The sequence below is a fragment of the Mesoplodon mirus genome (genome assembly GCF_964341445.2).
Source record: "Mesoplodon mirus genome assembly, chromosome: 12".
In the NCBI taxonomy this organism is placed as follows: domain Eukaryota; kingdom Metazoa; phylum Chordata; class Mammalia; order Artiodactyla; family Ziphiidae; genus Mesoplodon; species Mesoplodon mirus.
This window is the reverse complement of record NC_138988.1, coordinates 59,222,079-59,247,742: the sequence shown is the minus strand read 5'-3', so window position 1 is coordinate 59,247,742 and position 25,664 is coordinate 59,222,079.

Here is a 25,664-nt window from a genome sequence, read left to right as displayed (position 1 = left end):
CAGCCAAAGTGTCCCCCTTCTACCGCACCTGGGAAGTACAAAACTCAAAGGGAAAATGCAGGGAGAATGCTCTGCGTTCCCTTTGGAAAAGAGAGCTTGAAGGGAAACTTTTTTCCTCACGGGGATTTAGAGCGTTGCAGGCTCAATTGTGGCAGGGAAACACTGTTGTTCCATATCTTCTCTTCTTAACACAATCCATTTCTCGTCCCAGAAACAGGCAGGCCCCAGGTCCAAGGCAGACTGTTTCAAAGCGGTGCTTAAACTCCAGCATGCGTTTATGATGTCATAGGCCACTAGGCTGTGCACTAGGTACTAAGATGTAGGCGACGGAGTGCCCGACACTTCTGGGACCGGTAAGCCACGTTCAGTTGAGGAGAACTATATGCCAAAAGAAGGGCAATGGAGACCTTCTTTTCTTAAGCCACTAGAAGCTCTAAATGTGAACAGCAGATGTATCTCCCTTCTACCGCACCTGGGAAGTACAAAACACAGAACAAAGGCGCAGGGGGAATGCTCTGTGGTCCTTGTGGAGAATAGGGCTTGAAAACTGACCTGAAAACGTTCAGCGTTTTCGGAAGCCACTAGAAAGTGTCAATGTGAAGAACAGAGGTATCTACCTTCTATAGCACCGGGAAGCCGCAAAGGCTGCAGGAAGGCAAAGGGAGAGTGCTTTGTGGTCCCTTTCGAAAACAGGGTTTGAAGGGATTCACTAAGGATTGTTAGTGAATAGGTAAACCACATGGGACGACTTGCATCTTGCTCAAGCTCTGTGTTTCTCGTCACACAGAGAGGCAGGCCGCAAGTCCAAGGCAGCGTGTGTCAAAGCAGTGCTTTAAATGCAGGAAGCTTTTACGGTGTCTTAGGCCATGAGCCTCTGCTCTAGGATGCAACATGTAAACGACGGACTGCCTGACACTACTGGGACCTGTAAGCCACTTTCAGTTGAGGACAATACATATGCTAAAAAAAGGGCAACGGAGGCCTTCTTTCCTTAAGCCACCAGAACGTGTAAATGTGAACAGCCAAAGTGTCCCCCTTCTACCGCACCTGGGAAGTAAATACTCAAAGGGAAAGTGCAGGGAGAATGCTCTGTGTTCCCTTTGGAAAAGAGAGCTTGAAGGGAACCTTTTTTTCCTCACTGGGATTTAGAGCGTTGCAGGCTCAATTGTGGCAGGGAAACACTGTTGTTCCATATCTTCTCTTCTTAACACAATCCATTTCTCGTCCCAGAAAGTGGCAGGCCCCAGGTCCAAGGCAGCCTGTTTCAAAGCAGTACTTTAAATCCAGCATGCGTTTATGATGTCATAGGCCACTAGGCTGTGAACTAGATTCTAAGATGTAGGCGACGGAGTGCCCGACACTTCTGGGACCAGTAAGCCACGTTCAGTTGAGGAGAACTATATGCCAAAAGAAGGGCAATGGAGACCTTCTTTTCTTAAGCCACTAGAAGCTCTAAATGTGAACAGCAGATGTATCTCCCTTCTACCGCACCTGGGAAGTACAAAACACAGAACGAAGGCACAGGGGGAATGCTCTGTGGTCCTTGTGGAGAATCGGGCTTGAAAACTGATCTGAAAACGTTCAGCGTTTTCGGAAGCCACTAGAAGGTGTCAATGAGAACAACAGAAGTATCTACCTTCTACAGCACCGGGAAGACCCAAAGACCGCAGGAAGGCAATGGGAGAGTGCTTTGTGGTCCCTTTGGAAAACAGGGCTTGAAGGGATTCACTAAGGATTGTTAGTGAATAGGTAAAGCACATGGGACGACTTGCATCGAGCACAATCTCTCTGTTTCTCGTCACACAGTGAGGCAAGCCGCAGGTCCAAGGCAGCGTGTGTAAAGCTGTGCTTTAAATGCAGGAAGCTTTTACGGTGTTTTAGGCCATGAGCCTCTGCACTAGGATGCAACATGTAAACGACGGACTGCCTGACACTACTGGGACCTGTAAGCCACTTTCAGTTGAGGACACCTATATGCCAAAGGAAGGGCAATGGAGGCCTTCTTTCCTTAAGCCACTAGAACGTGTAAATGTGAACAGCCAAAGTGTCCCCCTTCTACCGCACCTGGGAAGTACAAAACTCAAAGGGAAAGTGCAGGGAGAATGCTCTGCGTTCCCTTTGGAAAAGAGAGCTTGAAGGGAAACTTTTTTCCTCACTGGGATTTAGAGCGTTGCAGGCTCAATTGTGGCAGGGAAACACTGTTGTTCCATATCTTCTCTTCTTAACACAATCCATTTCTCGTCCCAGAAAGAGGCAGACCCCAGGTCCAAGGCAGCCTGTTTCAAAACGGTGCTTAAACTCCAGCATGCGTTTATGAGGTCATAGGCCACTAGGCTGTGCACCAGATTCTAAGATGTAGGCGACGGAGTGCCCGACACTTCTGGGACCGGTAAGCCACGTTCAGTTGAGGAGAAGTATATGCCAAAAGAAGGGCAATGGAGACCTTCTTTTCTTAAGCCACTAGAAGCTCTAAATGTGAACAGCAGATGTATCGCCCTTCTACCGCACCTGGGAAGTACAAAACACAGAACGAAGGCGCAGGGGGAATGCTCTGTGGTCCTTGTGGAGAATAGGGCTTGAAAACTGACCTGAAAACGTTCAGCGTTTTCGGAAGCCACTAGAAGGTGTCAATGTGAACAACAGAAGTATCTACCTTCTACAGCACCGGGAAGCCCCAAAGACCGCAGGAAGGCAAAGGGAGAGTGCTTTGTGGTCCCTTTGGAAAACAGGGCTTGAAGGGATTCACTAAGGATTGTTCGTGAATAGGTAAACCAAATGGGACGACTTGCATCGAGATCAAGCTCTCTGTTTCTCGTCACACAGAGAGGCAGGCCGCAGGTCCAAGGCAGCGTGTGTCAAAGCGGTGCTTTAAATGCAGGAAGCTTTTACGGTGTCTTAGGCCATGAGCCTCTGCACTAGGATGCAACATGTAAACGACGGACTGCCTGACTCTACTGGGACCTGTGAGCCACTTTCAGTTGAGGACAAGTATATGCCAAAAGAAGGGCAATGGAGGCCTTCTTTCCTTAAGCCACTAGAACGTGTAAATGTGAAGAGCAAAATTATCTCCCTTCTACCGCACCTGGGAAGTACAAAACTCAAAGGGAAAGTGCAGGGAGAATGCTCTGTGTTCCCTTTGGAAAAGAGAGCTTGAAGGGAACCTTTTTTTCCTCACTGGGATTTAGAGCGTTGCAGGCTCAATTGTGGCAGGGAAACACTGTTGTGCCATATCTTCTCTTCTTAACACAATCCATTTCTCATCCCAGAAAGAGGCAGGCTCCAGGTCCAAGGCAGCCTGTTTCAAAACGGTGCTTAAACTCCAGCATGCGTTTATGATGTCATAGGCCACTAGGCTGTGCACTAAGTACTAAGATGTAGGCGACGGAGTGCCCGACACTTCTGGGACCGGTAAGCCACGTTCAGTTGAGGAGAACTATATGCCAAAAGAAGGGCAATGGAGACCTTCTTTTCTTAAGCCACTAGAAGCTCTAAATGTGAACAGCAGATGTATCTCCCTTCTACCGCACCTGGGAAGTACAAAACACAGAACAAAGGCGCAGGGGGAATGCTCTGTGGTCCTTGTGGAGAATAGGGCTTGAAAACTGACCTGAAAACGTTCAGCGTTTTCGGAAGCCACTAGAAAGTGTCAATGTGAAGAACAGAGGTATCTACCTTCTATAGCACCGGGAAGCCGCAAAGGCTGCAGGAAGGCAAAGGGAGAGTGCTTTGTGGTCCCTTTGGAAAACAGGGTTTGAAGGGATTCTCTAAGGTTGTTAGTGAATAGGTAAACCACATGGGACGACTTGCATCTTGCTCAAGCTCTCTGTTTCTCGTCACACAGAGAGGCAGGCCGCAGGTCCAAGGCAGCGTGTGTCAAAGCAGTGCTTTAAATGCAGGAAGCTTTTACGGTGTCTTAGGCCATGAGCCTCTGCACTAGGATGCAACATGTAAACGACGGACTGCCTGACACTACTGGGACCTGTAAGCCACTTTCAGTTGAGGACAATACATATGCTAAAAGAAGGGCAACGGAGGCCTTCTTTCCTTAAGCCACCAGAACGTGTAAATGTGAACAGCCAAAGTGTCCCCCTTCTACCGCACCTGGGAAGTACAAAACTCAAAGGGAAAGTGCAGGGAGAATGCTCTGTGTTCCCTTTGGACAAGAGAGCTTGAAGGGAACCTTTTTTTCCTCACTGGGATTTAGAGCGATGCAGGCTCAATTGTGGCAGGGAAACACTGTTGTTCCATATCTTCTCTTCTTAACACAATCCATTTCTCGTCCCAGAAAGAGGCAGGCCCCAGGTCCAAGGCAGCCTGTTTCAAAGCGGTGCTTAAACTCCAGCATGCGTTTATGATGTCATAGGCCACTAGGCTGTGCACTAGATTCTAAGATGTAGGCGACGGAGTGCCCGACACTTCTGGGACCGGTAAGCCACGTTCAGTTGAAGAGAACTATATGCCAAAAGAAGGGCAATGGAGACCTTCTTTTCTTAAGCCACTAGAAGCTCTAAATGTGAACAGCAGATGTATCTCCCTTCTACCGCACCTGGGAAGTACAAACACAGAACGAAGGCGCAGGGGGAATGCTCTGTGGTCCTTGTGGAGAATAGGGCTTGAAAACTGACCTGAAAACGTTCAGCGTTTTCGGAAGCCACTAGAAAGTGTCAATGTGAAGAACAGAAGTATCTACCTTCTATAGCACCGGGAAGCTGCAAAGACTGCAGGAAGGCAAAGGGAGAGTGCTTTGTGGTCCCTTTGGAAAACAGGGTTTGAAGGGATTCACTAAGGTTGTTAGTGAATATGTTCACCATATGGGACGACTTGCATCGAGCTCAAGCTCTCTGTTTCTCATCACACAGAGAGTCAGGCCGCAGGTCCAAGGCAGCGTGTGTCAAAGCGGTGCTTTAAATGCAGGAAGCTTTTACGGTGTCTTAGGCCATGAGCCTCTGCACTAGGATGCAACATGTAAACGACGGACTGCCTGACACTACTGGGACCTGTAAGCCACTTTCAGTTGAGGACAACTATATGCCAAAAGAAGGGCAATGGAGGCCTACTTTCCTTAAGCCACTAGAACGTGTAAATGTGAACAGCAAAAGTATCTCCGTTCTACCGCACCTGGGAAGTACAAAACTCAAAGGGAAAGTGCAGGGAGAATGCTCTGTGTTCCCTCTGGAAAAGAGAGCTTGAAGGGAACCATTTTTTCCTCACTGGGATTTAGAGCGTTGCAGGCTCAATTGTGGCAGGGAAACACTGTTGTGCCATATCTTCTCTTCTTAACACAATCCATTTCTCGTCCCAGGAAGAGGCAGGCCCCAGGTCCAAGGCAGCCTGTTTCAAAACGGTTCTTAAACTCCAGCATGCGTTTATGATGTCATAGGCCACTAGGCTGTGCACTAGATTCTAAGATGTAGGCGACGGAGTGCCCGACACTTCTGGGACCGGTAAGCCACGTTCAGTTGAGGAGAAGTATATGCCAAAAGAAGGGCAATGGAGACCTTCTTTTCTTAAGCCACTAGAAGCTCTAAATGTGAACAGCAGATGTATCTCCCTTCTACCGCACCTGGGAAGTACAAAACACAGAACGAAGGCGCAGGGGGAATGCTCTGTAGTCCTTGTAGAGAATAGGGCTTGAAAACTGACCTGAAAACGTTCAGCGTTTTCGGAAGCCACTAGAAGGTGTCAATGAGAACAACAGAAGTATCTACCTTCTACAGCACCGGGAAGCCCCAAAGACCGCAGGAAGGCAAAGGGAGAGTGCTTTGTGGTCCCTTTGGAAAACAGGGTTTGAAGGGATTCACTAAGGATTGTTAGTGAATAGGTAAACCACATGGGACGACTTGCATCGAGCTCAAGCTCTCTGTTTCTCGTCACACAGAGAGGCAGGCCGCAGGTCCAAGGCAGCGTGTGTCAAAGCTGTGCTTTAAATGCAGGAAGCTTTTACGGTGTCTTAGGCCATGAACCTCTGCACTAGGATGCAACATGTAAACGACGGACTGCCTGACACTACTGGGACCTGTAAGCCACTTTCAGTTGAGGACAACTATATGCCAAAAGAAGGGCAATGGAGGCCTTCTTTCCTTAAGCCACTAGAACGTGTAAATGTGAACAGCAAAAGTATCTCCCTTCTACCGCACCTGGGAAGTACAAAACTCAAAGGGAAAGTGCAGGGAGAATGCTCTGTGTTCCCTCTGGAAAAGAGAGCTTGAAGGAAACCTTTTTTTCCTCACAGGGATTTAGAGCGTTGCAGGCTCAATTGTGGCAGGGAAACACTGTTGTGCCATATCTTCTCTTCTTAGCACAATCCATTTCTCGTCCCAGGAAGAGGCAGGCCCCAGGTCCAAGGCAGCCTGTTTCAAAACGGTTCTTAAACTCCAGCATGCGTTTATGATGTCATAGGCCACTAGGCTCTGCACTAGATTCTAAGATGTAGGCGACGGAGTGCCCGACACTTCTGGGACCGGTAAGCCACGTTCAGTTGAGGAGAACTATATGCCAAAAGAAGGGCAATGGAGACCTTCTTTTCTTAAGCCACTAGAAGCTCTAAATGTGAACAGCAGATGTATCTCCCTTCTACCGCACCTGGGAAGTACAAAACACAGAACGAAGGCGCAGGGGGAATGCTCTGTGGTCCTTGTGGAGAATAGGGCTTGAAAACTGACCTGAAAACGTTCAGTATTTTCGGAATCCCCTAGAAAGTGTCAATGTGAACAACAGAAATATCTACCTTCTACAGCACCGGGAAGCCCAAAAGACTGCACGAAGGCAAAGGGAGAGTGCTTTGTGGTCCCTTTGGAAAACAGGGCTTGAAGGGATTCACTAAGGATTGTTAGTGAATACGTAAACCACATGGGACAACTTGCATCGAGCTCAAGCTCTCTGTTTCTCGTCACACAGAGAGGCAGGCCGCAGGTCCAAGGCAGCGTGTGTCAAAGCAGTGCTTTAAATGCAGGAAGCTTTTACGGTGTCTTAGGCCATGAGCCTCTGCACTAGGATGCAACATGTAAACGACGGACTGCCTGACACTACTGGGACCTGTAAGCCACTTTCAGTTGAGGACAATACATATGCTAAAAGAAGGGCAACGGAGGCCTTCTTTCCTTAAGCCACCAGAACGTGTAAATGTGAACAGCCAAAGTGTCCCCCTTCTACCGCACCTGGGAAGTAAAAACTCAAAGGGAAAGTGCAGTGAGAATGCTATGTGTTCCCTTTGGAAAAGAGAGCTTGAAGGGAACCTTTTTTTCCTCACTGGAATTTAGAGCGTTGCAGGCTCAATTGTGGCAGGGAAACACTGTTGTTCCATATCTTCTCTTCTTAACACAATCCATTTCTCGTCCCAGAAAGAGGCAGGCCCCAGGTCCAAGGCAGCCTGTTTCAAAGCGGTGCTTAAACTCCAGCATGCGTTTATGATGTCATAGGCCACTAGGCTGTGCACTAGATTCTAAGATGTAGGCGACGGAGTGCCCGACACTTCTGGGACCGGTAAGCCACGTTCAGTTGAGGAGAACTATATGCCAAAAGAAGGGCAATGGAGACCTTCTTTTCTTAAGCCACTAGAAGCTCTAAATGTGAACAGCAGATGTATCTCCCTTCTACCGCACCTGGGAAGTATAAAACACAGAACGAAGGCACTGGGGGAATGCTCTGTGGCCCTTGTGGAGAATAGGGCTTGAAAACTGACCTGAAAACGTTCAGCGTTTTCGGAAGCCACTAGAAAGTGTCAATGTGAAGAACAGAAGTATCTACCTTCTACAGCACCGGGAAGCCCCAAAGACCGCAGGAAGGCAAAGGGAGAGTGCTTTGTGGTCCCTTTAGAAAACAGGGTTTGAAGGGATTCACTAAGGATTGTTAGTGAATAGGTAAAGCACATGGGACGACTTGCATCGAGCTCAAGCTCTCTGTTTCTCGTCACACAGAGAGGCAGGCCGCAGGTCCAAGGCAGCGTGTGTCAAAGCGGTGCTTTAAATGCAGGAAGCTTTTACGGTGTTTTAGGCCATGAGCCTCTGCACTAGGATGCAACATGTAAACGACGGACTGCCTGACACTACTGGGACCTGTAAGCCACTTTCAGTTGAGGACACCTATATGCCAAAAGAAGGGCAATGGAGGCCTTCTTTCCTTAAGCCACTAAAACGTGTAAATGTGAACAGCTAAAGTGTCCCCCTTCTACCGCACCTGGGAAGTACAAAACTCAAAGGGAAATTGCAGGGAGAATGCTCTGCGTTCCCTTTGGAAAAGAGAGCTTAAAGGGAAACTTTTTTCCTCACTGGGATTTAGAGCGTTGCAGGCTCAATTGTGGCAGGGAAACACTGTTGTTCCATATCTTCTCTTCTTAACCCAATCCATTTCTCGTCCCAGAAAGATGCAGGCCCCAGGTCCAAGGCAGCCTGTTTCAAAGCGGTGCTTAAACTCCAGCATGCGTTTATGATGTCATAGGCCACTAGGCTGTGCACTAGATTCTAAGATGTAGGCGACGGAGTGCCCGACACTTCTGGGACCGGTAAGCCACGTTCAGTTGAGGAGAACTATATGCCAAAAGAAGGGCAATGGAGACCTTCTTTTCTTAAGCCACTAGAAGCTCTAAATGTGAACAGCAGATGTATCTCCCTTCTACCGCACCTGGGAATTACAAAACACAGAACGAAGGCGCAGGGGGAATGCTCTGTGGTCCTTGTGGAGAATAGGGCTTGAAAACTGACCTAAAAACGTTCAGCGTTTTCGGAAGCCACTAGAAGGTGTCAATGTGAACAACAGAAGTATCTACCTTCTACAGCACTGGGAAGCCCCAAAGACCGCAGGAAGGCAAAGGGAGAGTGCTTTGTGGTCCCTTTGGAAAACAGGGTTTGAAGAGATTCACTAAGGATTGTTAGTGAATAGGTAAACCGCATGGGACTACTTGCATCGAGCTCAAGCTCTCTGTTTCTCGTCACACAGAGAGGCAGGCCGCAGGTCCAAGGCAGCGTGTGTCAAAGTGGTGCTTTAAATGCAGGAAGATTTTACGGTGTCTTAGGCCATGATCCTCTGCACTAGGATGCAACATGTAAACGACGGACTGCCTGACACTACTGGGACCTGTAAGCCACTTTCAGTTGAGGACAACTATATGCCAAAAGAAGGGCAATGGAGGCCTTCTTTCCTTAAGCCACTAGAACGTGTAAATGTGAACAGCCAAAGTGTCCCCCTTCTACCGCACCTGGGAAGTACAAAACTCAAAGGGAAAGTGCAGGGAGAATGCTCTGCGTTCCCTTTGGAAAAGAGAGCTTGAAGGGAAACTTTTTTCCTCACTGGGATTTAGAGCGTTGCAGGCTCAATTGTGGCAGGGAAACACTGTTGTTCCATATCTTCTCTTCTTAACACAATCCATTTCTCGTCCCAGAAAGAGGCAGGCCCCAGGTCCAAGGCAGCCTGTTTCAAAGCGGTGCTTAAACTCCAGCATGCGTTTATGATGTCATAGGCCACTAGGCTGTGCACTAGATTCTAAGATGTAGGCGACGGAGTGCCCGACACTTCTGGGACCGGTAAGCCACGTTCAGTTGAGGAGAACTATATGCCAAAAGAAGGGCAATGGAGACCTTCTTTTCTTAAGCCACTAGAAGCTCTAAATGTGAACAGCAGATGTATCTCCCTTCTACCGCACCTGGGAAGTACAAAACACAGAACGAAGGCGCAGGGGGAATGCTCTGTGGTCCTTGTGGAGAATAGGGCTTGAAAACTGACCTGAAAACGTTCAGCTTTTTCGGAAGCCACTAGAAAGTGTCAATGTGAACAACAGAAATATCTACCTTCTACAGCACCGGGAAGACCCAAAGACCGCAGGAAGGCAAAGGGAGAGTGCTTTGTGGTCCCTTTGGAAAACAGGGCTTGAAGGGATTCACTAAGGATTGTTAGTGAATACGTAAAGCACATGGGACGACTTGCATCGAGCTCAAGCTCTCTGTTTCTCGTCACACAGAGAGGCAGGCCGCAGGTCCAAGGCAGCGTGTGTCAAAGCGGTGCTTTAAATGCAGGAAGCTTTTACGGTGTCTTAGGCCATGAGCCTCTGCACTAGGATGCAACATGTAAACGACGGACTGCCTGACACTACTGGGACCTGTAAGCCACTTTCAGTTGAGGACACCTATATGCCAAAAGAAGGGCAATGGAGGCCTTCTTTCCTTAAGCCACTAGAACGTGTAAATGTGAACAGCCAAAGTGTCCCCCTTCTACTGCACCTGGGAAGTAAAAAACTCAAAGGGAAAGTGCAGGGAGAATGCTCTGCGTTCCCTTTGGAAAAGAGAGCTTGAAGGGAAACTATTTTCCTCACTGGGATTTAGAGCGTTGCAGGCTCAATTGTGGCAGGGAAACACTGTTGTTCCTTATCTTCTCTTCTTAACACAATCCATTTCTCGTCCCAGAAAGAGGCAGGCCCCAGGTCCAAGGCAGCCTGTTTCAAAGCGGTGCTTAAATTCCAGCATGCGTTTATGATGTCATAGGCCACTAGGCTGTGCACTAGATACTAAGATGTAGGCGACGGAGTGCCCGACACTTCTGGGACCGGTAAGACACGTTCAGTTGAGGAGAACTATATGCCAAAAGAAGGGCAATGGAGACCTTCTTTTCTTAAGCCACTAGAAGCTCTAAATGTGAACAGCAGATATATCTTCCTTCTACCGCACCTGGGAAGTACAAAACACAGAACGAAGGTGCAGGGGGAATGCTCTGTGGTCCTTGTGGAGAATAGGGCTTGAAAACTGACCTGAAAACGTTCAGCATTTTCGGAAGCCACTAGAAAGTGTCCATGTGAAGAACAGAAGTATCTACCTTCTATAGTACCGGGAAGCTGCAAAGACTGCAGGAAGGCAAAGGGAGAGTGCTTTGTGGTCCCTTTGGAAAACAGGGTTTGAAGGGATTCACTAAGGTTGTTAGTGAATAGTTAAACCATAAGGGACGACTTGTATCGAGCTCAAGCTCTCTGTTTCTCATCACACAGAGAGTCAGGCCGCACGTCCAAGGCAGCGTGTGTCAAAGCGGTGCTTTAAATGCAGGAAGCTTTTACGGTGTCTTAGGCCATGAGCCTCTGCACTAGGATGCAACATGTAAACGACGGACTGCCTGACACTACTGGGACCTGTAAGCCACTTTCAGTTGAGGACACCTATATGCCAAAAGAAGGGCAATGGAGGCCTTCTTTCCTTAAGCCACTAGAACGTGTAAATGTGAACAGCCAAAGTGTCCCCCTTCTACCGCACCTGGGAAGTACAAAACTCAAAGGGAAAGTGCAGGGAGAATGCTCTGTGTTCCCTTTGGAAAAGAGAGCTTGAAGGGAAATTTTTTCCTCACTGGGATTTAGAGCGTTGCCGGCTCAATTGTGGCAGGGAAACACTGTTGTTCCATATCTTCTCTTCTTAACACAATCCATTTCTCGTCCCAGAAAGAGGCAGGCCCCAGGTCCAAGGCAGCCTGTTTCAAAGCGGTGCTTCAACTCCAGCATGCGTTTATGATGTCATAGGCCATTAGGCTGTGAACTAGATACTAAGATGTAGGCGACGGAGTGCCCGACACTTCTGGGACCAGTAAGCCACGTTCAGATGAGGAGAAATATATGGTAAAATAAGGGCAATGGAGACCTTCTTTTCTTAAGCCACTAGAAGCTCTAAATGTGAACAGCAGATGTATCTACCTTCTACCGCACCTGGGAAGTACAAAACACAGAACGAAGGCGCAGGTGGAATGCTCTGTGGTCCTTGTGGGGAATAGGGCTTGAAAACTGACCTGAAAACGTTCAGCGTTTTCGGAAGCCACTAGAAAGTGTCAATGTGAACAACAGAACTATCTATCTTCTACAGCACTGGGAAGACCCAAAGACCGCAGGAAGGCAAAGGGAGAGTGCTTTGTGGTCCCTTTGGAAAACAGGGTTTGAAGGGATTCACTAAGGATTGTTAGTGAATAGGTAAAGCACATGGGACGACTTGCATCGAGCTCAAGCTCTCTGTTTGTCGTCACACAGAGAGGCAGGCCGCAGGTACAAGGCAGCGTGTGTCAAAGCGGTGCTTTAAATGCAGGAAGCTTTTACGGTGTCTTAGGCCATGAGCCTCTGCACTAGGATGCAACATGTAAACGACGGACTGCCTGACACTACTGGGACCTGTAAGCCACTTTCAGTTGAGGACAACTATATGCCAAAAGAAGGGCAATGGAGGCCTTCTTTCCTTAAGCCACTAGAACGTGTAAATGTGAACATCCAAAGTGTCCCCCTTCTACCGCACCTGGGAAGTACAAAACTGAAAGGGAAAGTGCAGGGAGAATGCTCTGCGTTCCCTTTGGAAAAGAGAGCTTGAAGGGAAACTTTTTTCCTCACTGGGATTTAGAGCGTTGCAGGCTCAATTGTGGCAGGGAAACACTGTTGTTCCATATCTTCTCTTCTTAACACAATCCATTTCTCGTCCCAGAAAGAGGCAGGCCCCAGGTCCAAGGCAGCCTGTTTCAAAGCGGTGCTTCAACTGCAGCATGCGTTTATGATGTCATAGGCCACTAGGCTGTGCACTAGATACTAAGATGTAGGCGACGGAGTGCCCGACACTTCTGGGCCAGTAAGCCACGTTGAGATGTGGAGAACTATATGCTAAAAGAAGGGCAATGGAGACCTTCTTTTCTTAAGCCACTAGAAGCTCTAAATGTGAACAGCAGATGTATCTCCCTTCTACCGCACCTGGGAAGTACAAAACACAGAACGAAGGCGCAGGGGGAATGCTCTGTGGTCCTTGTGGGGAATAGGGCTTGAAAACTGACCTGAAAACGTTCAGCGTTTTCGGAAGCCACTAGAAAGTGTCAATGTGAAGAACAGATCTATCTGTCTTCTACAGCACTGGGAAGACCCAAAGACCGCAGGAAGGCAAAGGGAGAGTGCTTTGTGGTCCCTTTGGAAAACAGGGCTTGAAGGGATTCACTAAGGATTGTTAGTGAATAGGTAAAGCACATGGGACGACTTGCATCGAGCTCAAGCTCTCTGTTTCTCATCACACAGAGAGGCAGGCCGCAGGTCAAAGGCAGCGTGTGTCAAAGCGGTGCTTTAAATGCAGGAAGCTTTTACGGTGTCTTAGGCCATGAGCCTCTGCACTAGGATGCAACATGTAAACGACGGACTGCCTGACACTACTGGGACCTGTAAGCCACTTTCAGTTGAGGACACCTATATGCCAAAAGAAGGGCAATGGAGGCCTTCTTTCCTTAAGCCACTAGAACGTGTAAATGTGAACAGCCAAAGTGTCCCCCTTCTACCGCACCTGGGAAGTACAAAACTCAAAGGGAAAGTGCAGGGAGAATGCTCTGTGTTCCCTTTGGAAAAGAGAGCTTGAAGGGAACCTTTTTTCCTCACTGGGATTTAGAGCGTTGCAGGCTCAATTGTGGCAGGGAAACACTGTTGTTCCATATCTTCTCTTCTTAACACAATCCATTTCTCGTCCCAGAAAGAGGCAGGCCCCAGGTACAAGGCAGCCTGTTGCAAAGCGGTGCTTAAACTCCAGCATGCGTTTATGATGTCATAGGCCACTAGGCTGTGCACTAGATTCTAAGATGTAGGCGACGGAGTGCCCGACACTTCTGGGACCGGTAAGCCACATTCAGTTGAGGAGAACTATATGCCAAAAGAAGGGCAATGGAGACCTTCTTTTCTTAAGCCACTAGAAGCTCTAAATGTGAACAGCAGATGTATCTCCCTTCTACCGCACCTGGGAAGTACAAAACACAGAACGAAGGCGCAGGGGGAATGCTCTGTGGTCCTTGTGGAGAATAGGGCTTGAAAACTGATCTGAAAACGTTCAGCGTTTTCGGAAGCCAGTAGAAGGTGTCAATGTGAACAACAGAAGTATCTACCTTCTACAGCACCGGGAAGCCCCAAAGACCGCAGGAAGGCAAAGGGAGAGTGCTTTGTGGTCCCTTTGGAAAAAAGTGTTTGAAGGGATTCACTAAGGATTGTTAGTGAATAGGTAAAGCACATGGGACGACTTGCATCGAGCTCAAGCTCTCTGTTTCTCGTCACACAGAGAGGCAGGCCGCAGGTCCAAGGCAGCGTGTGTCAAAGCGGTGCTTTAAATGCAGGAAGCTTTTACGGTGTCTTAGGCCATGAGCCTCTGCACTAGGATGCAACATGTAAACGACGGACTGCCTGACACTACTGGGACCTGTAAGCCACTTTCAGTTGAGGACACCTATATGCCAAAAGAAGGGCAATGGAGGCCTTCTTTCCTTAAGCCACTAGAACGTGTAAATGTGAACAGCCAAAGTGTCCCCCTTCTACTGCACCTGGGAAGTAAAAAACTCAAAGGGAAAGTGCAGGGAGAATGCTCTGCGTTCCCTTTGGAAAAGAGAGCTTGAAGGGAAACTATTTTCCTCACTGGGATTTAGAGCGTTGCAGGCTCAATTGTGGCAGGGAAACACTGTTGTTCCTTATCTTCTCTTCTTAACACAATCCATTTCTCGTCCCAGAAAGAGGCAGGCCCCAGGTCCAAGGCAGCCTGTTTCAAAGCGGTGCTTAAATTCCAGCATGCGTTTATGATGTCATAGGCCACTAGGCTGTGCACTAGATACTAAGATGTAGGCGACGGAGTGCCCGACACTTCTGGGACCGGTAAGACACGTTCAGTTGAGGAGAACTATATGCCAAAAGAAGGGCAATGGAGACCTTCTTTTCTTAAGCCACTAGAAGCTCTAAATGTGAACAGCAGATATATCTTCCTTCTACCGCACCTGGGAAGTACAAAACACAGAACGAAGGTGCAGGGGGAATGCTCTGTGGTCCTTGTGGAGAATAGGGCTTGAAAACTGACCTGAAAACGTTCAGCATTTTCGGAAGCCACTAGAAAGTGTCCATGTGAAGAACAGAAGTATCTACCTTCTATAGTACCGGGAAGCTGCAAAGACTGCAGGAAGGCAAAGGGAGAGTGCTTTGTGGTCCCTTTGGAAAACAGGGTTTGAAGGGATTCACTAAGGTTGTTAGTGAATAGTTAAACCATAAGGGACGACTTGTATCGAGCTCAAGCTCTCTGTTTCTCATCACACAGAGAGTCAGGCCGCACGTCCAAGGCAGCGTGTGTCAAAGCGGTGCTTTAAATGCAGGAAGCTTTTACGGTGTCTTAGGCCATGAGCCTCTGCACTAGGATGCAACATGTAAACGACGGACTGCCTGACACTACTGGGACCTGTAAGCCACTTTCAGTTGAGGACACCTATATGCCAAAAGAAGGGCAATGGAGGCCTTCTTTCCTTAAGCCACTAGAACGTGTAAATGTGAACAGCCAAAGTGTCCCCCTTCTACCGCACCTGGCAAGTACAAAACTCAAAGGGAAAGTGCAGGGAGAATGCTCTGTGTTCCCTTTGGAAAAGAGAGCTTGAAGGGAAATTTTTTCCTCACTGGGATTTAGAGCGTTGCCGGCTCAATTGTGGCAGGGAAACACTGTTGTTCCATATCTTCTCTTCTTAACACAATCCATTTCTCGTCCCAGAAAGAGGCAGGCCCCAGGTCCAAGGCAGCCTGTTTCAAAGCGGTGCTTCAACTCCAGCATGCGTTTATGATGTCATAGGCCATTAGGCTGTGAACTAGATACTAAGATGTAGGCGACGGAGTGCCCGACACTTCTGGGACCAGTAAGCCACGTTCAGATGAGGAGAAATATATGGTAAAATAAGGGCAATGGAGACCTTCTTTTCTTAAGCCACTAGAAGCTCTAAATGTGAACAGCAGATGTATCTACCTTCTACCGCACCTGGGAAGTACAAAACACAGAACGAAGGCGCAGGTGGAATGCTCTGTGGTCCTTGTGGGGAATAGGGCTTGAAAACTGACCTGAAAACGTTCAGCGTTTTCGGAAGCCACTAGAAAGTGTCAATGTGAACAACAGAACTATCTATCTTCTACAGCACTGGGAAGACCCAAAGACCGCAGGAAGGCAAAGGGAGAGTGCTTTGTGGTCCCTTTGGAAAACAGGGTTTGAAGGGATTCACTAAGGATTGTTAGTGAATAGGTAAAGCACATGGGACGACTTGCATCGAGCTCAAGCTCTCTGTTTGTCGTCACACAGAGAGGCAGGCCGCAGGTACAAGGCAGCGTGTGTCAAAGCGGTGCTTTAAATGCAGGAAGCTTTTACGGTGTCTTAGGCCATGAGCCTCTGCAGTAGGATGCAACATGTAAACGACGGACTGCCTGACACTACTGGGACCTGTAAGCCACTTTCAGTTGAGGACAACTATATGCCAAAAGAAGGGCAATGGAGGCCTTCTTTCCTTAAGCCACTAGAACGTGTAAATGTGAACATCCAAAGTGTCCCCCTTCTACCGCACCTGGGAAGTACAAAACTGAAAGGGAAAGTGCAGGGAGAATGCTCTGCGTTCCCTTTGGAAAAGAGAGCTTGAAGGGAAACTTTTTTCCTCACTGGGATTTAGAGCGTTGCAGGCTCAATTGTGGCAGGGAAACACTGTTGTGCCATATCTTCTCTTCTTAACACAATCCATTTCTCGTCCCAGAAAGAGGCAGGCCCCAGGTCCAAGGCAGCCTGTTTCAAAGCGGTGCTTAAACTCAAGCATGCGTTAATGATGTCATAGGCCACTAGGCTGTGCACTAGATACTAAGATGTAGGCGACGGAGTGCCCGACACTTCTGGGCCAGTAAGCCACGTTGAGATGTGGAGAACTATATGCTAAAAGAAGGGCAATGGAGACCTTCTTTTCTTAAGCCACTAGAAGCTCTAAATGTGAACAGCAGATGTATCTCCCTTCTACCGCACCTGGGAAGTACAAAACACAGAACGAAGGCGCAGGGGGAATGCTCTGTGGTCCTTGTGGGGAATAGGGCTTGAAAACTGACCTGAAAACGTTCAGCGTTTTCGGAAGCCACTAGAAAGTGTCAATGTGAAGAACAGATCTATCTATCTTCTACAGCACTGGGAAGACCCAAAGACCGCAGGAAGGCAAAGGGAGAGTGCTTTGTGGTCCCTTTGGAAAACAGGGCTTGAAGGGATTCACTAAGGATTGTTAGTGAATAGGTAAAGCACATGGGACGACTTGCATCGAGCTCAAGCTCTCTGTTTCTCATCACACAGAGAGGCAGGCCGCAGGTCAAAGGCAGCGTGTGTCAAAGCGGTGCTTTAAATGCAGGAAGCTTTTACGGTGTCTTAGGCCATGAGCCTCTGCACTAGGATGCAACATGTAAACGACGGACTGCCTGACACTACTGGGACCTGTAAGCCACTTTCAGTTGAGGACACCTATATGCCAAAAGAAGGGCAATGGAGGCCTTCTTTCCTTAAGCCACTAGAACGTGTAAATGTGAACAGCCAAAGTGTCCCCCTTCTACCGCACCTGGGAAGTACAAAACTCAAAGGGAAAGTGCAGGGAGAATGCTCTGTGTTCCCTTTGGAAAAGAGAGCTTGAAGGGAACCTTTTTTCCTCACTGGGATTTAGAGCGTTGCAGGCTCAATTGTGGCAGGGAAACACTGTTGTTCCATATCTTCTCTTCTTAACACAATCCATTTCTCGTCCCAGAAAGAGGCAGGCCCCAGGTACAAGGCAGCCTGTTGCAAAGCGGTGCTTAAACTCCAGCATGCGTTTATGATGTCATAGGCCACTAGGCTGTGCACTAGATTCTAAGATGTAGGCGACGGAGTGCCCGACACTTCTGGGACCGGTAAGCCACATTCAGTTGAGGAGAACTATATGCCAAAAGAAGGGCAATGGAGACCTTCTTTTCTTAAGCCACTAGAAGCTCTAAATGTGAACAGCAGATGTATCTCCCTTCTACCGCACCTGGGAAGTACAAAACACAGAACGAAGGCGCAGGGGGAATGCTCTGTGGTCCTTGTGGAGAATAGGGCTTGAAAACTGATCTGAAAACGTTCAGCGTTTTCGGAAGCCAGTAGAAGGTGTCAATGTGAACAACAGAAGTATCTACCTTCTACAGCACCGGGAAGCCCCAAAGACCGCAGGAAGGCAAAGGGAGAGTGCTTTGTGGTCCCTTTGGAAAAAAGTGTTTGAAGGGATTCACTAAGGATTGTTAGTGAATAGGTAAAGCACATGGGACGACTTGCATCGAGCTCAAGCTCTCTGTTTCTCGTCACACAGAGAGGCAGGCCGCAGGTCCAAGGCAGCGTGTGTCAAAGCGGTGCTTTAAATGCAGGAAGCTTTTACGGTGTCTTAGGCCATGAGCCTCTGCACTAGGATGCAACATGTAAACGACGGACTGCCTGACACTACTGGGACCTGTAAGCCACTTTCAGTTGAGGACACCTATATGCCAAAAGAAGGGCAATGGAGGCCTTCTTTCCTTAAGCCACTAGAACGTGTAAATGTGAACAGCCAAAGTGTCCCCCTTCTACTGCACCTGGGAAGTAAAAAACTCAAAGGGAAAGTGCAGGGAGAATGCTCTGCGTTCCCTTTGGAAAAGAGAGCTTGAAGGGAAACTATTTTCCTCACTGGGATTTAGAGCGTTGCAGGCTCAATTGTGGCAGGGAAACACTGTTGTTCCTTATCTTCTCTTCTTAACACAATCCATTTCTCGTCCCAGAAAGAGGCAGGCCCCAGGTCCAAGGCAGCCTGTTTCAAAGCGGTGCTTAAATTCCAGCATGCGTTTATGATGTCATAGGCCACTAGGCTGTGCACTAGATACTAAGATGTAGGCGACGGAGTGCCCGACACTTCTGGGACCGGTAAGACACGTTCAGTTGAGGAGAACTATATGCCAAAAGAAGGGCAATGGAGACCTTCTTTTCTTAAGCCACTAGAAGCTCTAAATGTGAACAGCAGATATATCTTCCTTCTACCGCACCTGGGAAGTACAAAACACAGAACGAAGGTGCAGGGGGAATGCTCTGTGGTCCTTGTGGAGAATAGGGCTTGAAAACTGACCTGAAAACGTTCAGCATTTTCGGAAGCCACTAGAAAGTGTCCATGTGAAGAACAGAAGTATCTACCTTCTATAGTACCGGGAAGCTGCAAAGACTGCAGGAAGGCAAAGGGAGAGTGCTTTGTGGTCCCTTTGGAAAACAGGGTTTGAAGGGATTCACTAAGGTTGTTAGTGAATAGTTAAACCATAAGGGACGACTTGTATCGAGCTCAAGCTCTCTGTTTCTCATCACACAGAGAGTCAGGCCGCACGTCCAAGGCAGCGTGTGTCAAAGCGGTGCTTTAAATGCAGGAAGCTTTTACGGTGTCTTAGGCCATGAGCCTCTGCACTAGGATGCAACATGTAAACGACGGACTGCCTGACACTACTGGGACCTGTAAGCCACTTTCAGTTGAGGACACCTATATGCCAAAAGAAGGGCAATGGAGGCCTTCTTTCCTTAAGCCACTAGAACGTGTAAATGTGAACAGCCAAAGTGTCCCCCTTCTACCGCACCTGGCAAGTACAAAACTCAAAGGGAAAGTGCAGGGAGAATGCTCTGTGTTCCCTTTGGAAAAGAGAGCTTGAAGGGAAATTTTTTCCTCACTGGGATTTAGAGCGTTGCCGGCTCAATTGTGGCAGGGAAACACTGTTGTTCCATATCTTCTCTTCTTAACACAATCCATTTCTCGTCCCAGAAAGAGGCAGGCCCCAGGTCCAAGGCAGCCTGTTTCAAAGCGGTGCTTCAACTCCAGCATGCGTTTATGATGTCATAGGCCATTAGGCTGTGAACTAGATACTAAGATGTAGGCGACGGAGTGCCCGACACTTCTGGGACCAGTAAGCCACGTTCAGATGAGGAGAAATATATGGTAAAATAAGGGCAATGGAGACCTTCTTTTCTTAAGCCACTAGAAGCTCTAAATGTGAACAGCAGATGTATCTACCTTCTACCGCACCTGGGAAGTACAAAACACAGAACGAAGGCGCAGGTGGAATGCTCTGTGGTCCTTGTGGGGAATAGGGCTTGAAAACTGACCTGAAAACGTTCAGCGTTTTCGGAAGCCACTAGAAAGTGTCAATGTGAACAACAGAACTATCTATCTTCTACAGCACTGGGAAGACCCAAAGACCGCAGGAAGGCAAAGGGAGAGTGCTTTGTGGTCCCTTTGGAAAACAGGGTTTGAAGGGATTCACTAAGGATTGTTAGTGAATAGGTAAAGCACATGGGACGACTTGCATCGAGCTCAAGCTCTCTGTTTGTCGTCACACAGAGAGGCAGGCCGCAGGTACAAGGCAGCGTGTGTCAAAGCGGTGCTTTAAATGCAGGAAGCTTTTACGGTGTCTTAGGCCATGAGCCTCTGCAGTAGGATGCAACATGTAAACGACGGACTGCCTGACACTACTGGGACCTGTAAGCCACTTTCAGTTGAGGACAACTATATGCCAAAAGAAGGGCAATGGAGGCCTTCTTTCCTTAAGCCACTAGAACGTGTAAATGTGAACATCCAAAGTGTCCCCCTTCTACCGCACCTGGGAAGTACAAAACTGAAAGGGAAAGTGCAGGGAGAATGCTCTGCGTTCCCTTTGGAAAAGAGAGCTTGAAGGGAAACTTTTTTCCTCACTGGGATTTAGAGCGTTGCAGGCTCAATTGTGGCAGGGAAACACTGTTGTTCCATATCTTCTCTTCTTAACACAATCCATTTCTCGTCCCAGAAAGAGGCAGGCCCCAGGTCCAAGGCAGCCTGTTTCAAAGCGGTGCTTCAACTGCAGCATGCGTTTATGATGTCATAGGCCACTAGGCTGTGCACTAGATACTAAGATGTAGGCGACGGAGTGCCCGACACTTCTGGGCCAGTAAGCCACGTTGAGATGTGGAGAACTATATGCTAAAAGAAGGGCAATGGAGACCTTCTTTTCTTAAGCCACTAGAAGCTCTAAATGTGAACAGCAGATGTATCTCCCTTCTACCGCACCTGGGAAGTACAAAACACAGAACGAAGGCGCAGGGGGAATGCTCTGTGGTCCTTGTGGGGAATAGGGCTTGAAAACTGACCTGAAAACGTTCAGCGTTTTCGGAAGCCACTAGAAAGTGTCAATGTGAAGAACAGATCTATCTATCTTCTACAGCACTGGGAAGACCCAAAGACCGCAGGAAGGCAAAGGGAGAGTGCTTTGTGGTCCCTTTGGAAAACAGGGCTTGAAGGGATTCACTAAGGATTGTTAGTGAATAGGTAAAGCACATGGGACGACTTGCATCGAGCTCAAGCTCTCTGTTTCTCATCACACAGAGAGGCAGGCCGCAGGTCAAAGGCAGCGTGTGTCAAAGCGGTGCTTTAAATGCAGGAAGCTTTTACGGTGTCTTAGGCCATGAGCCTCTGCACTAGGATGCAACATGTAAACGACGGACTGCCTGACACTACTGGGACCTGTAAGCCACTTTCAGTTGAGGACACCTATATGCCAAAAGAAGGGCAATGGAGGCCTTCTTTCCTTAAGCCACTAGAACGTGTAAATGTGAACAGCCAAAGTGTCCCCCTTCTACCGCACCTGGGAAGTACAAAACTCAAAGGGAAAGTGCAGGGAGAATGCTCTGTGTTCCCTTTGGAAAAGAGAGCTTGAAGGGAACCTTTTTTCCTCACTGGGATTTAGAGCGTTGCAGGCTCAATTGTGGCAGGGAAACACTGTTGTTCCATATCTTCTCTTCTTAACACAATCCATTTCTCGTCCCAGAAAGAGGCAGGCCCCAGGTACAAGGCAGCCTGTTGCAAAGCGGTGCTTAAACTCCAGCATGCGTTTATGATGTCATAGGCCACTAGGCTGTGCACTAGATTCTAAGATGTAGGCGACGGAGTGCCCGACACTTCTGGGACCGGTAAGCCACATTCAGTTGAGGAGAACTATATGCCAAAAGAAGGGCAATGGAGACCTTCTTTTCTTAAGCCACTAGAAGCTCTAAATGTGAACAGCAGATGTATCTCCCTTCTACCGCACCTGGGAAGTACAAAACACAGAACGAAGGCGCAGGGGGAATGCTCTGTGGTCCTTGTGGAGAATAGGGCTTGAAAACTGATCTGAAAACGTTCAGCGTTTTCGGAAGCCAGTAGAAGGTGTCAATGTGAACAACAGAAGTATCTACCTTCTACAGCACCGGGAAGCCCCAAAGACCGCAGGAAGGCAAAGGGAGAGTGCTTTGTGGTCCCTTTGGAAAAAAGTGTTTGAAGGGATTCACTAAGGATTGTTAGTGAATAGGTAAAGCACATGGGACGACTTGCATCGAGCTCAAGCTCTCTGTTTCTCGTCACACAGAGAGGCAGGCCGCAGGTCCAAGGCAGCGTGTGTCAAAGCAGTGCTTTAAATGCAGGAAGCTTTTACGGTGTCTTAGGCCATGAGCCTCTGCACTAGGATGCAACATGTAAACGACGGACTGCCTGACACTACTGGGTCCTGTAAGCCACTTTCAGTTGAGGACACCTATATGCCAAAAGAAGGGCAATGGAGGCCTTCTTTCCTTAAGCCACTAGAACGTGTAAATGTGAACAGCCAAAGTGTCCCCCTTCTACCGCACCTGGGAAGTACAAAACTCAAAGGGAAAGTGCAGGGAGAATGCTCTGTGTTCCCTTTGGAAAAGAGAGCTTGAAGGGAAACTTTTTTCCTCACTGGGATTTAGAGCGTTGCCGGCTCAATTGTGGCAGGGAAACACTGTTGTTCCATATCTTCTCTTCTTAACACAATCCATTTCTCGTCCCAGAAAGAGGCAGGCCCCAGGTCCAAGGCAGCCTGTTTCAAAGCGGTGCTTAAACTCCAGCATGCGTTTATGATGTCATAGGCCACTAGGCTGTGCACTAGATTCTAAGATGTAGGCGACGGAGTGCCCGACACTTCTGGGACCGGTAAGCCACGTTCAGTTGAGGAGAACTATATGCCAAAAGAAGGGCAATGGAGACCTTCTTTTCTTAAGCCACTAGAAGCTCTAAATGTGAACAGCAGATATATCTCCCTTCTACCGCACCTGGGAAGTACAAAACACAGAACGAAGGCGCAGGGGGAATGCTCTGTGGTCCTTGTGGAGAATAGGGCTTGAAAACTGACCTGAAAACGTTCAGCTTTTTCGGAAGCCACTAGAAAGTGTCAATGTGAACAACAGAAATATCTACCTTCTACAGCACCGGGAAGACCCAAAGACCGCAGGAAGGCAAAGGGAGAGTGCTTTCTGGTCCCTTTGGAAAACAGGGCTTGAAGGGATTCACTAAGGATTGTTAGTGAATACGTAAAGCACATGGGACGACTTGCATCGAGCTCAAGCTCTCTGTTTCTCGTCACACAGAGAGGCAGGCCGCAGGTCCAAGGCAGCGTGTGTCAAAGCGGTGCTTTAAATGCAGGAAGCTTTCACGGTGTCTTAGGCCATGAGCCTCTGCACTAGGATGCAACATGTAAACGACGGACTGCCTGACACTACTGGGACCTGTAAGCCACTTTCAGTTGAGGACACCTATATGCCAAAAGAAGGGCAATGGAGGCCTTCTTTCCTTAAGCCACTAGAACGTGTAAATGTGAACAGCCAAAGTGTCCCCCTTCTACTGCACCTGGGAAGTAAAAAACTCAAAGGGAAAGTGCAGGGAGAATGCTCTGCGTTCCCTTTGGAAAAGAGAGCTTGAAGGGAAACTATTTTCCTCACTGGGATTTAGAGCGTTGCAGGCTCAATTGTGGCAGGGAAACACTGTTGTTCCTTATCTTCTCTTCTTAACACAATCCATTTCTCGTCCCAGAAAGAGGCAGGCCCCAGGTCCAAGGCAGCCTGTTTCAAAGCGGTGCTTAAATTCCAGCATGCGTTTATGATGTCATAGGCCACTAGGCTGTGCACTAGATACTAAGATGTAGGCGACGGAGTGCCCGACACTTCTGGGACCGGTAAGCCACGTTCAGTTGAGGAGAACTATATGCCAAAAGAAGGGCAATGGAGACCTTCTTTTCTTAAGCCACTAGAAGCTCTAAATGTGAACAGCAGATATATCTTCCTTCTACCACACCTGGGAAGTACAAAACACAGAACGAAGGTGCAGGGGGAATGCTCTGTGGTCCTTGTGGAGAATAGGGCTTGAAAACTGACCTGAAAACGTTCAGCATTTTCGGAAGCCACTAGAAAGTGTCCATGTGAAGAACAGAAGTATCTACCTTCTATAGTACCGGGAAGCTGCAAAGACTGCAGGAAGGCAAAGGGAGAGTGCTTTGTGGTCCCTTTGGAAAACAGGGTTTGAAGGGATTCACTAAGGTTGTTAGTGAATAGTTAAACCATAAGGGACGACTTGCATCGAGCTCAAGCTCTCTGTTTCTCATCACACAGAGAGTCAGGCCGCACGTCCAAGGCAGCGTGTGTCAAAACGGTGCTTTAAATGCAGGAAGCTTTTACGGTGTCTTAGGCCATGAGCCTCTGCACTAGGATGCAACATGTAAACGACGGACTGCCTGACACTACTGGGACCTGTAAGCCACTTTCAGTTGAGGACACCTATATGCCAAAAGAAGGGCAATGGAGGCCTTCTTTCCTTAAGCCACTAGAACGTGTAAATGTGAACAGCCAAAGTGTCCCCCTTCTACCGCACCTGGCAAGTACAAAACTCAAAGGGAAAGTGCAGGGAGAATGCTCTGTGTTCCCTTTGGAAAAGAGAGCTTGAAGGGAAATTTTTTCCTCACTGGGATTTAGAGCGTTGCCGGCTCAATTGTGGCAGGGAAACACTGTTGTTCCATATCTTCTCTTCTTAACACAATCCATTTCTCGTCCCAGAAAGAGGCAGGCCCCAGGTCCAAGGAAGCCTGTTTCAAAGTGGTGCTTCAACTCCAGCATGCGTTTATGATGTCATAGGCCATTAGGCTGTGAACTAGATACTAAGATGTAGGCGACGGAGTGCCCGACACTTCTGGGACCAGTAAGCCACGTTCAGATGAGGAGAAATATATGCTAAAATAAGGGCAATGGAGACCTTCTTTTCTTAAGCCACTAGAAGCTCTAAATGTGAACAGCAGATGTATCTACCTTCTACCGCACCTGGGAAGTACAAAACACAGAACGAAGGCGCAGGTGGAATGCTCTGTGGTCCTTGTGGGGAATAGGGCTTGAAAACTGACCTGAAAACGTTCAGCGTTTTCGGAAGCCACTAGAAAGTGTCAATGTGAAGAACAGAACTATCTATCTTCTACAGCACTGGGAAGACCCAAAGACCGCAGGAAGGCAAAGGGAGAGTGCTTTGTGGTCCCTTTGGAAAACAGGGTTTGAAGGGATTCACTAAGGATTGTTAGTGAATAGGTAAAGCACATGGGACGACTTGCATCGAGCTCAAGCTCTCTGTTTCTCATCAAACAGAGAGGCAGGCCGCAGGTCCAAGGCAGCGTGTGTCAAAGCGGTGCTTTAAATGCAGGAAGCTTTTACGGTGTCTTAGGCCATGAGCCTCTGCACTAGGATGCAACATGTAAACGACGGACTGCCTGACACTACTGGGACCTGTAAGCCACTTTCAGTTGAGGACACCTATATGCCAAAAGAAGGGCAATGGAGGCCTTCTTTCCTTAAGCCACTAGAACGTGTAAATGTGAACAGCCAAAGTGTCCCCCTTCTACCGCACCTGGGAAGTACAAAACTCAAAGGGAAAGTGCAGGGAGAATGCTCTGTGTTCCCTTTGGAAAAGAGAGCTTGAAGGGAACCTTTTTTCCTCACTGGGATTTAGAGCGTTGCAGGCTCAATTGTGGCAGGGAAACACTATTGTTCCATATCTTCTCTTCTTAACACAATCCATTTCTCGTCCCAGAAAGAGGCAGG